This window comes from Anomaloglossus baeobatrachus, unplaced genomic scaffold, assembly GCF_048569485.1.
Source record: "Anomaloglossus baeobatrachus isolate aAnoBae1 unplaced genomic scaffold, aAnoBae1.hap1 Scaffold_2943, whole genome shotgun sequence".
In the NCBI taxonomy this organism is placed as follows: domain Eukaryota; kingdom Metazoa; phylum Chordata; class Amphibia; order Anura; family Aromobatidae; genus Anomaloglossus; species Anomaloglossus baeobatrachus.
Genome location: NW_027442387.1, coordinates 15,461 through 29,212, shown reverse-complemented (window position 1 = coordinate 29,212; position 13,752 = coordinate 15,461). Strand labels below are relative to the sequence as shown.

Genomic DNA, 13,752 nt, shown 5'->3' with positions numbered 1-13,752 from the left:
CTCATGACCCACTTCAATATGAGCTGGCGAGAGGCCAGAATGTGTGAATGGAAACGTGAACAGCTCTTCCGAGTGTCCAAGTGTGGGATCATTAATGTCCGAGGAGGACGTGTACTCAGCCTGGTGGTAGGAAGGAGGATCAGGTTCAGAAATGTGCGGTGCAGTATCACGGCTACTGACACTTGACCGTGTGGAAGACAGAGTGTTTGTGGTGGTGCCAATCTGACTGGAAGCATTATCCGCTATCCAACTAACAACCTGTTGACACTGGTCTTGGTTCAAGAGCGGTGTACTGCTGCGGTCCCCAAGAATTTGGGACAGGACGTGCGAGCGACTAGATGTGGCCCTTTGTTGTGGCGAAATTAGAGCTTGCCCACGACCTCGGCCTCTGCCTGCACCACCATCACGTCCACTTCCTTGTTCCTTGCCAATGCCCTTGCGCATTTTGCAATGCTGTGCACTGCTGACGTGTATATTCACTACTTGTGCGTTATATCAAAGTTTCTGGAAATTGCACACAAGTGCACCTGTACGCTGCCACCGACAGGCACACACGTGCGGTTTTTAAATGCAAGCACGGACGCACTAAGAACCTAACAGGTTTTAGGAGCAAAAATTAATGACGAGAACTCTGACACTATCAGCCACTGCTGACTGACGTGTATTATACACTACACTTGTGCGTTATATAATAGTTTGGTAAAAACGCACACAAGTGCACCTGTACGCTGCCACCGACAGGCACACACGTGCGGTTTTTAAATGCAAGCACGGACGCACTAAGAACCTAACAGGTTTTAGGAGCAAAAATTAATGACGAGAACTCTGACACTATCAGCCACTGCTGACTGACGTGTATTATACACTACACTTGTGCGTTATATAATAGTTTGGTAAAAACGCACACAAGTGCACCTGTACGCTGCCACCGACAGGCACACACGTGCGGTTTTTAAATGCAAGCACGGACGCACTAAGAACCTAACAGGTTTTAGGAGCAAAAATTAATGACGAGAACTCTGACACTATCAGCCACTGCTGACTGACGTGTATTATACACTACACTTGTGCGTTATATAATAGTTTGGTAAAAACGCACACAAGTGCACCTGTACGCTGCCACCGACAGGCACACACGTGCGGTTTTTAAATGCAAGCACGGACGCACTAAGAACCTAACACAGGTTTTAGGAGCAAAAATTAAGAACTCTGACACTATCAGCCACTGCTGACTGACGTGTATTATACACTACACTTGTGCGTTATATAATAGTTTGGTAAAAACGCACACCAGTGCACCTGTACGCTGCCACCAACAGGCACACACGTGCGGTTTTAAAAACCAAGCACGGACGCAATAATAACCTAACACAGGTTTTAGGAGCAAAAATTAAGAACTCTGACACTATCAGCCACTGCTGACTGACGTGTATTATACACTACACTTGTGCGTTATATAATAGTTTGGTAAAAACGCACACCAGTGCACCTGTACGCTGCCACCAACAGGCACACACGTGCGGTTTTAAAAACCAAGCACGGACGCAATAATAACCTAACACAGGTTTTAGGAGCAAAAATTAAGAACTCTGACACTATCAGCCACTGCTGACTGACGTGTATTATACACTACACTTGTGCGTTATATAATAGTTTGGTAAAAACGCACACCAGTGCACCTGTACGCTGCCACCAACAGGCACACACGTGCGGTTTTAAAAACCAAGCACGGACGCAATAATAACCTAACACAGGTTTTAGGAGCAAAAATTAAGAACTCTGACACTATCAGCCACTGCTGACTGACGTGTATTATACACTACACTTGTGCGTTATATAATAGTTTGGTAAAAACGCACACCAGTGCACCTGTACGCTGCCACCAACAGGCACACACGTGCGGTTTTAAAAACCAAGCACGGACGCAATAATAACCTAACACAGGTTTTAGGAGCAAAAATTAAGAACTCTGACACTATCAGCCACTGCTGACTGACGTGTATTATACACTACACTTGTGCGTTATATAATAGTTTGGTAAAAACGCACACCAGTGCACCTGTACGCTGCCACCAACAGGCACACACGTGCGGTTTTAAAAACCAAGCACGGACGCAATAATAACCTAACAGGTTTTTTTGGGGAGCGACAATTACAGTACAGACAAGTCAGACACTATCTGGACTGTTTTACACTGTGTACACCAGCCCCAGATATGAAGGCTGGTATACGGTCACCACTACCCTGCCTGCCTGCCTGCCTGTATACTGCTACAATAGTCCTGACAAGGACTCTTTTGGTCACTAGCCTGTATTCAGACCTGGCTATACCCTGCCTGTATATAGCAACAATAGTCCTGAGAAGGACTCTGCTACTGTACGCCGACCTGGCTATACCCTGCCTGCCTGTATACAACTAGAATAGTCCTGAGAAGGACTTTTGGTCACACTGTTTGCAGCCCTGCAACTGAAAAAGCTATAAAGGGCCGCAAAGCTTTCCCTGAATCAGCGACACTCTCCCTACACTCACTGTCAGAATAGCTGTGAGCAGAGCACAGCGCGCCGGCCTATATAAAGGCTCGGTGACGCTGTGCAGGCCGGCCAATCACTGCAATTCCACAACTAACAGGGCTGTGGCATTGCAGTGGTCTGCCAGCCAATCCCTGCATGAGGGCTGGCTCTCAAAAGAGCGCCAACATGCAGAAATGAAGACCACGAGTAAAGCACGAGTATCGCGAGATTACTCGGTCCCCGCCGAGCAGCCCGAGTACAGTGATACTCGTGCGAGTACCGAGTAGTGACAAGCATGCTCGCTCATCACTAATCATCACTTCTAATTTTGACAATACGACTGTCATGTTGGAGGTAGTGCAACAAAAAGGCACTCATGTGTCTTGCGCAGCCATGCGGACCAAGTCCACGCTGTGTTTGTGGCATAGAGGTGCTACCCGTTCTTTCTTCCTCTGACATCTCCCCCCAACCTCTTTCAACTGAAATTTGACCAAGGTCTCCCTCATCCGCTGAGTCTTCCATGTCCATGGACAGTTCGTCCTCCATTTCTTCATGTTCTCCTGCACCTTGCTCAACATTTCGCCTGCTACTATGCGCCCTTGTCGATCCCTGTTCCCCATGGTCCCATGCCTGCTGCGTTGGTGATGATGAACGTCTGGACCTTGGTGATGTTGTTGTCCCTTGCGCATATGAATCCTCCTGTAGTTCCTCCCCTTCATGTTGTCCCACCCCCTGACTCCGAATAGTGTTTAGCGTGTGCTCCAGCATGTAAATGACTGGAATCGTCATGCTGATAATGGCATTGTCAGAGCTAAACATATTCGTCGCCATGTTGAAACTGTGCAGAAGGGTGCATAGGTCCTTGATCTGAGACCACTCCATCAGGGTGATCTGCCCCACCTCTGCATCTCGTTGGCCCAGGCTATACGTCATGACGTATTGCACCAGGGCTCTGCGGTGCTGCCACAGTCGCTGTAACATGTGGAGAGTTGAATTCCAGCGTGTCGCCACATCGCATTTCAGGCGATGAACCGGCAGGCCGAAAGACTTCTGGAGCGATGCAAGTCGCTCTGCTGCGGCGCTTGAACGGCGGAAGTGAGCTGACAGTTTTCGTGCCCTGTTCAGAAGGCCATCTAGGCCGGGATAGTGTGTTAAAAATTGCTGGACGACAAGGTTCAACACGTGAGCCATACAAGGTACGTGTGTCACAATGCCCAGGCGAAGTGCCGCACCCAGGTTTGCAGCATTGTCGCACACGGCCTTACCAGGCTGCAGGTTGAGTGGAGACAACCATTTATTAAACTCGGACCGCAGAGCTGACCACAACTCCTCAGCTGTGTGACTCTTATTCCCAAGACATGTCAAGCTAAAGACCGCCTGATGCCGTTACGCTCTGCTGCCAGCATAGTAATGAGGCGTGCGTGATTCCTTCTGCGCAGTGAGAACGCTGGTGGCCTGACCAGGCAGGCTTGGGGCGGAGGTGGAGGACCCAGATGAGGTGGAGGATGCAGAAGCTGTGGCGGAACTTGGACAGACAGAGGATTGACACACAAGTCGTGGGGACGGCAAGACTTGTGCAGCAGACCCTTCACCATCTATCACCATAGTTACCCAGTGCCCAGTCAGCGACATGTAACGTCCCTGTCCATGCTTACTGGTCCAAGTATCGGTGGTGAAATGCACCCGTTCACACACAGAGTTTCTCAAGGAAGCGGTGATGTTGTGTGCGACATGCTGGTGTAGCACGGGCACACCTTTCTTAGAGAAGTAGTGGCGACTAGGCATCTGGTACTGGGGCACAGCGACAGACATAAGGTCTCTAAAATCCTGTGTGTCCACTAGGCGGAAAGGCAGCATTTCGGTAGCCAACAGCTTACAGAGGGATAGAGTCAACCTCTTAGCTTTGTCATGGGTCGGAGGAAGTGGCCTTTTATTTGACCACATCTGAGGGACAGAGATCTGGCTGCTGTGTGTAGACGGTGTTGAGTAGGGTGTCCCTGGAAAAATGCAGGTTTGTGAGGAAAGTGCAGGCGGAGACATGATGTTGCCTTCATCCAACGTTGGTGCTATCGATGTCTGAGAGAGCTGTACACACTCACTTGTTTCCCCTTCCAAACCAACTGACGACCTTACAAGCAAACTGCCTGTTGCGGTTACAGTGGTGGAAGTTTGGCGTGGAAAAACAGGTGTGACAGCTGTCCCCACAGTCCTAGAAGATGAAGAGCGCGCGGATGCACTGGAAGGGGCGGGCGGTGGATGGTTCGCTCTTGCAGCATTGCAGCACAGTGAGCTTCCCACCGGGACCTATGATATTTATTCATGTGACGATTCATGGAAGAAGTTGTCAAACTGCTGAGGTTTTGACCTCTACTAAGAGAATCATGACAAATTTTACATATCACATGATTTGGGCGATCTTTTTCTATGTCAAAAAAGGACCAGGCTAGGCAAGGCTTAGAGGCCATGCGACCTGTTGATCCACCCCGAATAATGCTCATAGGCAGAGTGGTGGCTGAGGATGCAGTTGTAGACGTGCTACCAGTGCTCCGACTCTGTCCAGGAAGGCGCAAGGTAACTTCGTCGTCGGTTGCATCCTCCTCCACCGCCTCTGTTGACCTCCTCGAGTGCCTGACTGGGGGTTGACAGTAGGTGGGATCTAGAACTTCATCATCAATTGTTGTGTTTGCACTCCCCTCCCCCTCAGACCGAGCCTCTTCTTGCCCTGACCGAATATTTAAGTTGTCATCCCAATCGGGTATCTGCGTCTCATCTTCATCAGTATGTTCCTCATTGTCTATAACCACAGGTGTTACAGTTTGTGACAAAGGGTCAACATTATGCTCAGAAACTTGGTCCTCACGGCCTGAATCAGAGTCACAAAGGTTCTGGGCATCACTGCAGACCATTTCCTGTTCTGTACTCACTGTAGCTTGGGAGCAGACCTCTGATTCCCAGGCTATAGTGTGACTGAACAGCTCTGCAGACTCAGCCATCTCAGTTCCACCATACTGTGCAGGGCTGATGGAGACTTCAGAGCTGGGAGAAATCAAGTGTGATTGGGATGACAACTCAGAGGACTGGTGTTTTTTGGATGCGGTACTTGAAGTGGCTGAGAGGGCACTTGTTGGACCACTTGAGATCCATTCAAGCATTTTCCTTTTTTGCCCATCATCTACCTTTCTTCCTGTTGTTCGTGTCCGTAAAAAAGGGAGCACATCGGATTGTCCACGGTAAGTAGTAGACATCTTACTTTTGCTGGTAGATGGTCTATCTTCAGCAGATGATAATGGAGCTTTGCCACTTTCCCCACAGACAAAACCTTTTTTGCCTTTTCCACCACGCCTCTTCCCCTTTCCACCAGCATCTGTCATTTTGCCACTCATGTTGATTGCGACAAGATTGTGGACTGAAAATGTGGTAGTAAAAATTGAGAGGTGGTGAAGATTGCAGTGGTGGTCTAGCTTTATTAACAGCAGAATAATAAAGAATAAATATCCCTGACAATGCAACTTAGTTATAATGAGTTGGAGTGTGCAACGCAGGCAGATGCGCTCTGCAAATGTCTTGGCACTAGTGGGACTATAGCAAAGTCCAATAGCCACGTATAGGATGCCACTAGGTACACTGAGTGTTTGCTAGTATAATGGCTAAGTTAAAATTAGTTGGAGTGTGCAACGCAGGCAGATGCGCTCTGCAAATGTCTTGGCACTAGTGGGACTATAGCAAAGTCCAATAGCCACGTATAGGATGCCACTAGGTACACTGAGTGTTTGCTAGTATAATGGCTTACTTATAATTAGTTGGAGTGTGCAACGCAGGCAGATGCGCTCTGCAAATGTCTTGGCACTAGTGGGACTATAGCAAAGTCCAATAGCCACGTATAGGATGCCACTAGGTACACTGAGTGTTTGCTAGTATAATGGCTAAGTTAAAATTAGTTGGAGTGTGCAACGCAGGCAGATGCGCTCTGCAAATGTCTTGGCACTAGTGGGACTATAGCAAAGTCCAATAGCCACGTATAGGATGCCACTAGGTACACTGAGTGTTTGCTAGTATAATGGCTTACTTATAATTAGTTGGAGTGTGCAACGCAGGCAGATGCGCTCTGCAAATGTCTTGGCACTAGTGGGACTATAGCAAAGTCCAATAGCCACGTATAGGATGCCACTAGGTACACTGAGTGTTTGCTAGTATAATGGCTTACTTATAATTAGTTGGAGTGTGCAACGCAGGCAGATGCGCTCTGCAAATGTCTTGGCACTAGTGGGACTATAGCAAAGTCCAATAGCCACAGATAGGATGCCACTAGGTACACTGAGTATTTGCTAGTATAATGGCTTACTTATAATTAGTTGGAGTGTGCAACGCAGGCAGATGCGCTCTGCAAATGTCTTGGCACTAGTGGGACTATAGCAAGGTCCAATAGCCACGTATAGGATGCCACTAGGTACACTGAGTGTTTGCTAGTATAATGGCTTACTTATAATTAGTTGGAGTGTGCAACGCAGGCAGATGCGCTCTGCAAATGTCTTGGCACTAGTGGGACTATAGCAAAGTCCAATAGCCACGTATAGGATGCCACTAGGTACACTGAGTGTTTGCTAGTATAATGGCTTACTTATAATTAGTTGGAGTGTGCAACGCAGGCAGATGCGCTCTGCAAATGTCTTGGCACTAGTGGGACTATAGCAAGGTCCAATAGCCACGTATAGGATGCCACTAGGTACACTGAGTGTTTGCTAGTATAATGGCTTACTTATAATTAGTTGGAGTGTGCAACGCAGGCAGATGCGCTCTGCAAATGTCTTGGCACTAGTGGGACTATAGCAAAGTCCAATAGCCACGTATAGGATGCCACTAGGTACACTGAGTGTTTGCTAGTATAATGGCTAAGTTAAAATTAGTTGGAGTGTGCAACGCAGGCAGATGCGCTCTGCAAATGTCTTGGCACTAGTGGGACTATAGCAAAGTCCAATAGCCACGTATAGGATGCCACTAGGTACACTGAGTGTTTGCTAGTAAAATTGCTTAGTTTAAAAAAGTTGGAGTGTGCAATGCAGGCAGACGTGCTCTGCAAATGTCTTTGCACTAGTGGGACTATAGCAAGGTCCAATAGCCACGAATAGGATGCCACTAGGTACACTGAGTGTTTGCTAGTATAATGGCTTACTTATAATTAGTTGGAGTGTGCAACGCAGGCAGATGCGCTCTGCAAATGTCTTGGCACTAGTGGGACTATAGCAAGGTCCAATAGCCACGAATAGGATGCCACTAGGTACACTGAGTGTTTGCTAGTATATATGGCAAAATTATAGATGGAAAGGGAGAAGGGGAGGGGGGGAGAGAGGAGGCTGTAATTGACTACAAGGGTATGAGTTATGAGTGATCATAGGGATAGTGTTACATAAGTGGAAATACCTATGGAGGACCGGATGTGTAAGCGCATACCTTATACAAACCTATAGAGTGCTGATGGGTGAGAGTGTGATGTTAGATATAAGACATCCTATAGTGAATAGTGAGCCGTAATCAAGTGCAACAGGGATATTTCACGTGACTATGGGAACATGGAAGGTAAAGAAAGGGGAGAAAAAACTGTTAGACAAGGTAATCAGACATAATGTAACCAGTTGATCAGACATGACAAACATGACAAATAAAAAACAAGGAAGAATGGAACTCCATACATAGTGGAACCATATATAGTGTGAACACGAAAAAGAACCGGGCGTTAGAAAAAATGTGCACGGCCCAATGAATCAAGTCGGTTCTTCATATTCATGGTTTAAGCCCTTGGGTTCCAACGTGCCCAGAGTATATATCCAGAAAGATTCCCTTTCTTTGAGCTTCCTAATTCTATTGCCTCCTCTGCGTATGGCTGGGACATGTTCGATGACTTGGAATCTTAATTGGGCCACTGTGTGATTATGCGTCACAAAATGGTGTGGGACTGGTAATAGAATCTGCTTACAATGTATTGTTGACTTGTGCTTAGCACAAAAAAAGGGAATCTTTCTGGATATGTACTCTGGACACATTAAAACCCAAGGGCTTAAACCGTGAATATGAAGTACAGACTTGATTCATTGGGCCGTGCACCATGTCACCATGTGTGCAATTGCATTGTCCAATGGCTCACAATGGTTATGCGTTTTCATTGGATGGATAATCGAAGCCATGTTTTTTTCCTTTCTCTTGGGTTTGTTGTGTGAGTAGCCTATAGGATTAAGTTAGTTACCGCAGGCAGTGGATTTAGCTTCCTGTCTTTGGTCCAGTGGTAGATTGATTGTTTGGTCTATGAGCTGTTATGGGTTTTAATCCAGGTGAATGCCCATGGGCTGCCTATAACTGTGTGAAATATGTAGTTTTACTGGGCTGGGATGAGAGAATCCATCGAAGCATGGTGTAGGGATTGTGGTTCCTGTGTGCTAAGAAGAAAGGCTAGCACCAGCCAGAAAGCCCCATTACAGCCAATAATCAACCGCTAGCCGCTGGAACTCGTTGCTCTAGATCATGTCAAACTCTCACCAAGCAGGAATAGATACATTAGCCCACCATCCCACCCAAAGAGCAACTTCTGCTGCGCAGCTGGCTTTCTAGGCAGCAGCGCTATTGTGATGTCAGCGGGGGACATTGTGACAAGCCAGTGTTCCGTCACTTCATGTTGTGCACTGTTCAAACGGAAAATACATCAACAGGCAGACTACAGAAAAGCTTACTGACAAAGGATAGAGAGGGGCTTTCTCAGAGGGCTTTTTACAGTTTGTCTATTCCCAATTAGCCGTTTAAGTATGCTTAATGAAAGTACTAATTCTTTCATAGGCCGCCCATTCTTAGTATTTGACGTTCCTTATATTGCGGTATCAGGCTTCGCAGCAGGTTGCAAAACATTCATCACCCATGACTGTCCCCAATTGGGCTCAGAAGCTAAATGTCTATCATGACCTCTCTTTTTGAAAGTCCAAGAGCAAGCAAACTCTTCCTCCAGGAGAGGGAGCCAACAGATCACTAAAGACATTGCTCAAAGAAAACACCGAAAAACAATGGAAGCTTTAATTGGAGTGGAATCTGATAGACAGCACCTGATGCCAAGTCTGCATCTTCTAACACCTGCAGTCACTGCAGCAGCTGAATCCAATGTGTCCAAAAGGGATCTATTCTATTCAATTGCAAATGATCTAGATAAGACTGAGAATAAGATACTGCACGGGACATAGCAGAGTTGGTCAAGTTGAGTGGAGATGAGTTTGCTATTTGGCACAGCTTTTGCATCAATAAAGCAAGTAAAAGGTGTGAAAGATAAAAAAAAAGGGTGAAAGTGTGAAAAGTGAATTGGCCAAATTGAGGTGCATATAAAGTTTTTGCTTTCTTTCAATTCACTAATGAGGCTCATTTGAATCAGGTGAATTGAGTTCTGCTTTTGGAAACTCGGTTAAGAAGGGGTGCACCGGTCCTGGAGGTACTGCAATACCAGGTCAATGCGTGGAGTGGACAGAGCAAGATTTTTTCCATCTCCTTGTTCTAAAAATCCATTTAATATATGGTCCCTAGAGAGGGGACGTATCAGATATTAAACTGATAAGAACAGATTTAATTTTTTTTTTTTCTGTTTATCAGTAGGACTTCAAAATAACAAAGGTGATCGCCTCCCGTTGCCTGGGAACCGTCCAGGCACAAGAGGGCTATGTGTCACCAGAAGGCGCACACACTCCCTCAAGGCCGGCAGACGTGCAATCCCAGGCACCTTCCAGTACCGACCAAGGTAGCGTCCTCCGAAACTACACTTGATCTTAGCCAAAAGGCCGAGAAGCTATAACCCGAATTGGTTACGGCCTTGAGTGGCACCCTGGCCTATACCGGACACATCTTAGGGAGAGGGAGACAAACCCACGCCTACAGAAGACATTTTGTCACCCAAGCCAAACCCTTGAAAAGGCTGTTTTGCAGAGCAAAAACAAGGAGAATGGTACTTTTTGCAGCCGCCGCCCACTGCAATGAATCTGAATAACTCCTCCTTTTGGGCACAAGCACCTCCCCTCCCCCTTGCAGTCTTTCCAATTCATGATACAAAAAGACGGACGGACAGGACAGGACAGGACCATCTGCCTGACTTTCCGTCACTGCCACCCTTTGCCATCCTTGCCCGTAGAAAGCCCTTTCATCATCCCCAAACCCTAATCTTTTCCCTTCCCTTCCCAGCTGCGTCTCACTCCCTTTCATTAGGAAGTGAGCGCAGCCTTTTCTCCGTTCTGCACATGCGCGACGTTAAACACAAATGCGCAGGCGTGCGTTCCATTAGCCTCACTGCATTCCACTCCCATACAGGAAGTGGGCACAGCTATTACTACGGTCGCACATAAAAGAACCCACGGCCACCACTGCACATAGCTGACTCCACCACAGGACACCCACTTCTACACCAACGCAGGTAAGACAGGATCGGCACCTCTATGCTCCCGTTACAATCAGGCTCAGTCACCATGTGATAACGCTCTCAACTCTTTAGTTGCAGGCTCCCCTTGCTTCACCTCCACTGGCTGTGCTGCCATTTCCTCTCCCACCTGGAAGTTATACTTTATTCCACTATTTTCCTGTTTCTCTCTTCCCCCTTTTCCCATAACCTACTTTTATCTGCATTTGTGGGGTATCTATATGCTATTTACATCATAGTTTTATTCATTAATATGGAAGGGAAGAGTGCCCATGAGAGTGTTGAACTGCGGAGAGCAAAAGATTAAGCTGCTCCGATTTGCCACCATTGATAAGCTGTTCTCAGTAGATACACATGCTATCCAAACAGCAGCATCCACCATTGCTTCAGCCCACCCATTCAGTGACAGCTCACCAAGTCAGCCAGAGGAGTGGTGTAAGGAATTACACGTAGGCACTGACTCCACACCTTCACATCACAAGAAGGGGGTCTACAGGCTAGTGCAAGAATACGAGCAAGTCTTCAGCAAACATCCGCTAGACTTTTGAAAAATAAAAGGGGTCAAACACTACATCCCCACAAGTGCACACCCACCCATCAAAGAGAGATATAAGCCAAATCTACCTGCACATTACCAGTGTACCAAGGACATGTTGAGCAACATGAAGGAGGCTGGGGTTATCCGTGACAGTTGTAGCCTCTGGGCAGCTCCGTTGGTCCTGTTAAAGAAGAAGGACAGCACCACTCCCCTGTATTGAGGAATAGCTAGCTGCATTGACAACTGCAAATTATTTTTCTACCCTTGATCTCACTAGTCACTATTGGCAAGTGTCCGTTGCTGAGGCAGACCGGAAGAAGACCGCCTTTGCCACCCCGATGGGTCTCTGCGAGTTCAAAAGCATGCCCTTCGAGCTGTGCAATTTGCCAGGAACCTTCCAGAGGCTGATGGAATGCTGCTTGGGACACCGAAACTTTGAAACGGTACTGCTATACCTTTATGATGTTATTGTTTATTCTAACGCAAACAAGATTTTAGGGTGTATAAAAAGGGAGATTAGATCCGATGATCCCAACGTATTGTTACCCCTCTATAAATCACTTGTAAGGCCACATCTGGAATATGGGGTAAAGTCCTGAGCAGGTTGATAACCATTGGTTTGAGCATGGTAGGGTGTAGTACGCATCTTCCTGCATCGGTAAAAGCTGCAGAAGTCCTTGAAGATTTCCGCTTCAAAGGCAGTGCCTTGATCTGTGAGGACTCTCTCTGAGTAGCCATGAGGTCTCTGCATAAGTGTGCTTGGAAGACCTTCGCTGCAGTATGGGCCATTAGATCTTTGACTTGTACCACAACCATAAATCTCGAGTAGTTGTCTACCATCGTAAGTGCATACGTGAGCTCACCTCGATATTCTGCAACAAAACTCCCTTTTTCGATTTCAGTTTCAGCAAACACTCCTCTTCCTGTAGAAAATATTTATCATTACCTAAGACAGTCATTCTAATGCATGACAATATTAAGGCAATTTAGTTAAAACTTGTTTTAACTCACCTTTAAGGGGATTGATGTATTTCATGGTCAATCCAGGTTTGTCAGTGATGGCACTGACATAATGTATGGCGTCTTTTTCGGGCGTTATCCTTTGCCTTTTCATTGTGAAAATCCAGTTGCCTATATCAAAGCAAATTCTACTACTTGTAAAGTATGCAGAAAATGAAATGTAGAACATATAACATCAACTGCTTAGGAACGCATCATAGGTTAGTACTTAAAAGGATATTGTCATGTTCTAGTCATAATGCAAGCTGGACATTTTTCATGTTACCCTGTAATCGCCGGCCTGTTCTAATGCTCACAAGCCAAGATATAGGCTCAGCTGCTAAGGCTTCCCTCTGCCTTCTGAATGAAAATTGAATATGTCTGGCTCACTGTGTATATAGCAGGTGCTCAGAAAAAATAAGAGTTAATTCAATAGAAATAGCTCTGGCACACTATAGTGATCAATAACGTAAGAAAAGAACTCTTAGAATGCTGAAAATTCTTTATTTGTGCAAAAGGATAATTCATCCAACGTTTTGAACTTGTTTTTAGGTCTTTATCAAGGATAAAGTTATCTAAGATCATAAAGGGTTACAAAACCATATAAACACGTAATTAGTACATAGTACAACATAACAGTACAATATATTGCTACTTGAGAGTACAATGGGTCAAATGACCATGATGCACATACAAAAAAATTTTCCAAAGCCATAGTGAAAACATTTGTACTGAGGAAAGAAAATTTCCACATGACCTATCTGGAGAAACATTCTGGATCAAACAACCAAAAATAGTCAAGCAGGTAAATACACACCTATATGGATAACAGGATGATATGTGTTCAATTGTATAGCGTCATTGCCATTAAGGTACAAATGGAAAACTTGCAATCCTATATAGTGAAGGAAATGAACACATATCATATCAAAGAACACAGGAACATGGGTGTGAGAAAAACCTCAATGTTTATACTTTGTTCTTTATAATGGTGTGAACATGTATATGTCTCAGTACCTTATGAACTTGAGAATTCTAGTGAGTAGATGATGAAAGCCTATTCCAGAACTGGAATCGGTAAATAATTGTAGGTGGAATCTAAATGAAAAGATGGTACAAGTGTTATCATGACACGTGGGCTATAACACAATGGACCGTGTGACAAAGAAGAAAGGAGAGAAAGAAGAGGAAGAAAATGGAACTACCTGTAACATTACGTGATAGTCACTGGTAAGTATCACTTGACAATTCAGGTGAAAAAGGATTCCTTTATT

The 13,752-nt window shown here is 45.8% G+C and overlaps 1 pseudogene; it reads right to left on the bottom strand.

Moving 5' to 3' along the window:
* Positions 1–9,947: 9,947 nt before the first annotated feature.
* LOC142267328 (U2 spliceosomal RNA) lies at positions 9,948–10,153 on the bottom strand (annotated as a pseudogene).
* Positions 10,154–13,752: the final 3,599 nt, after the last annotated feature.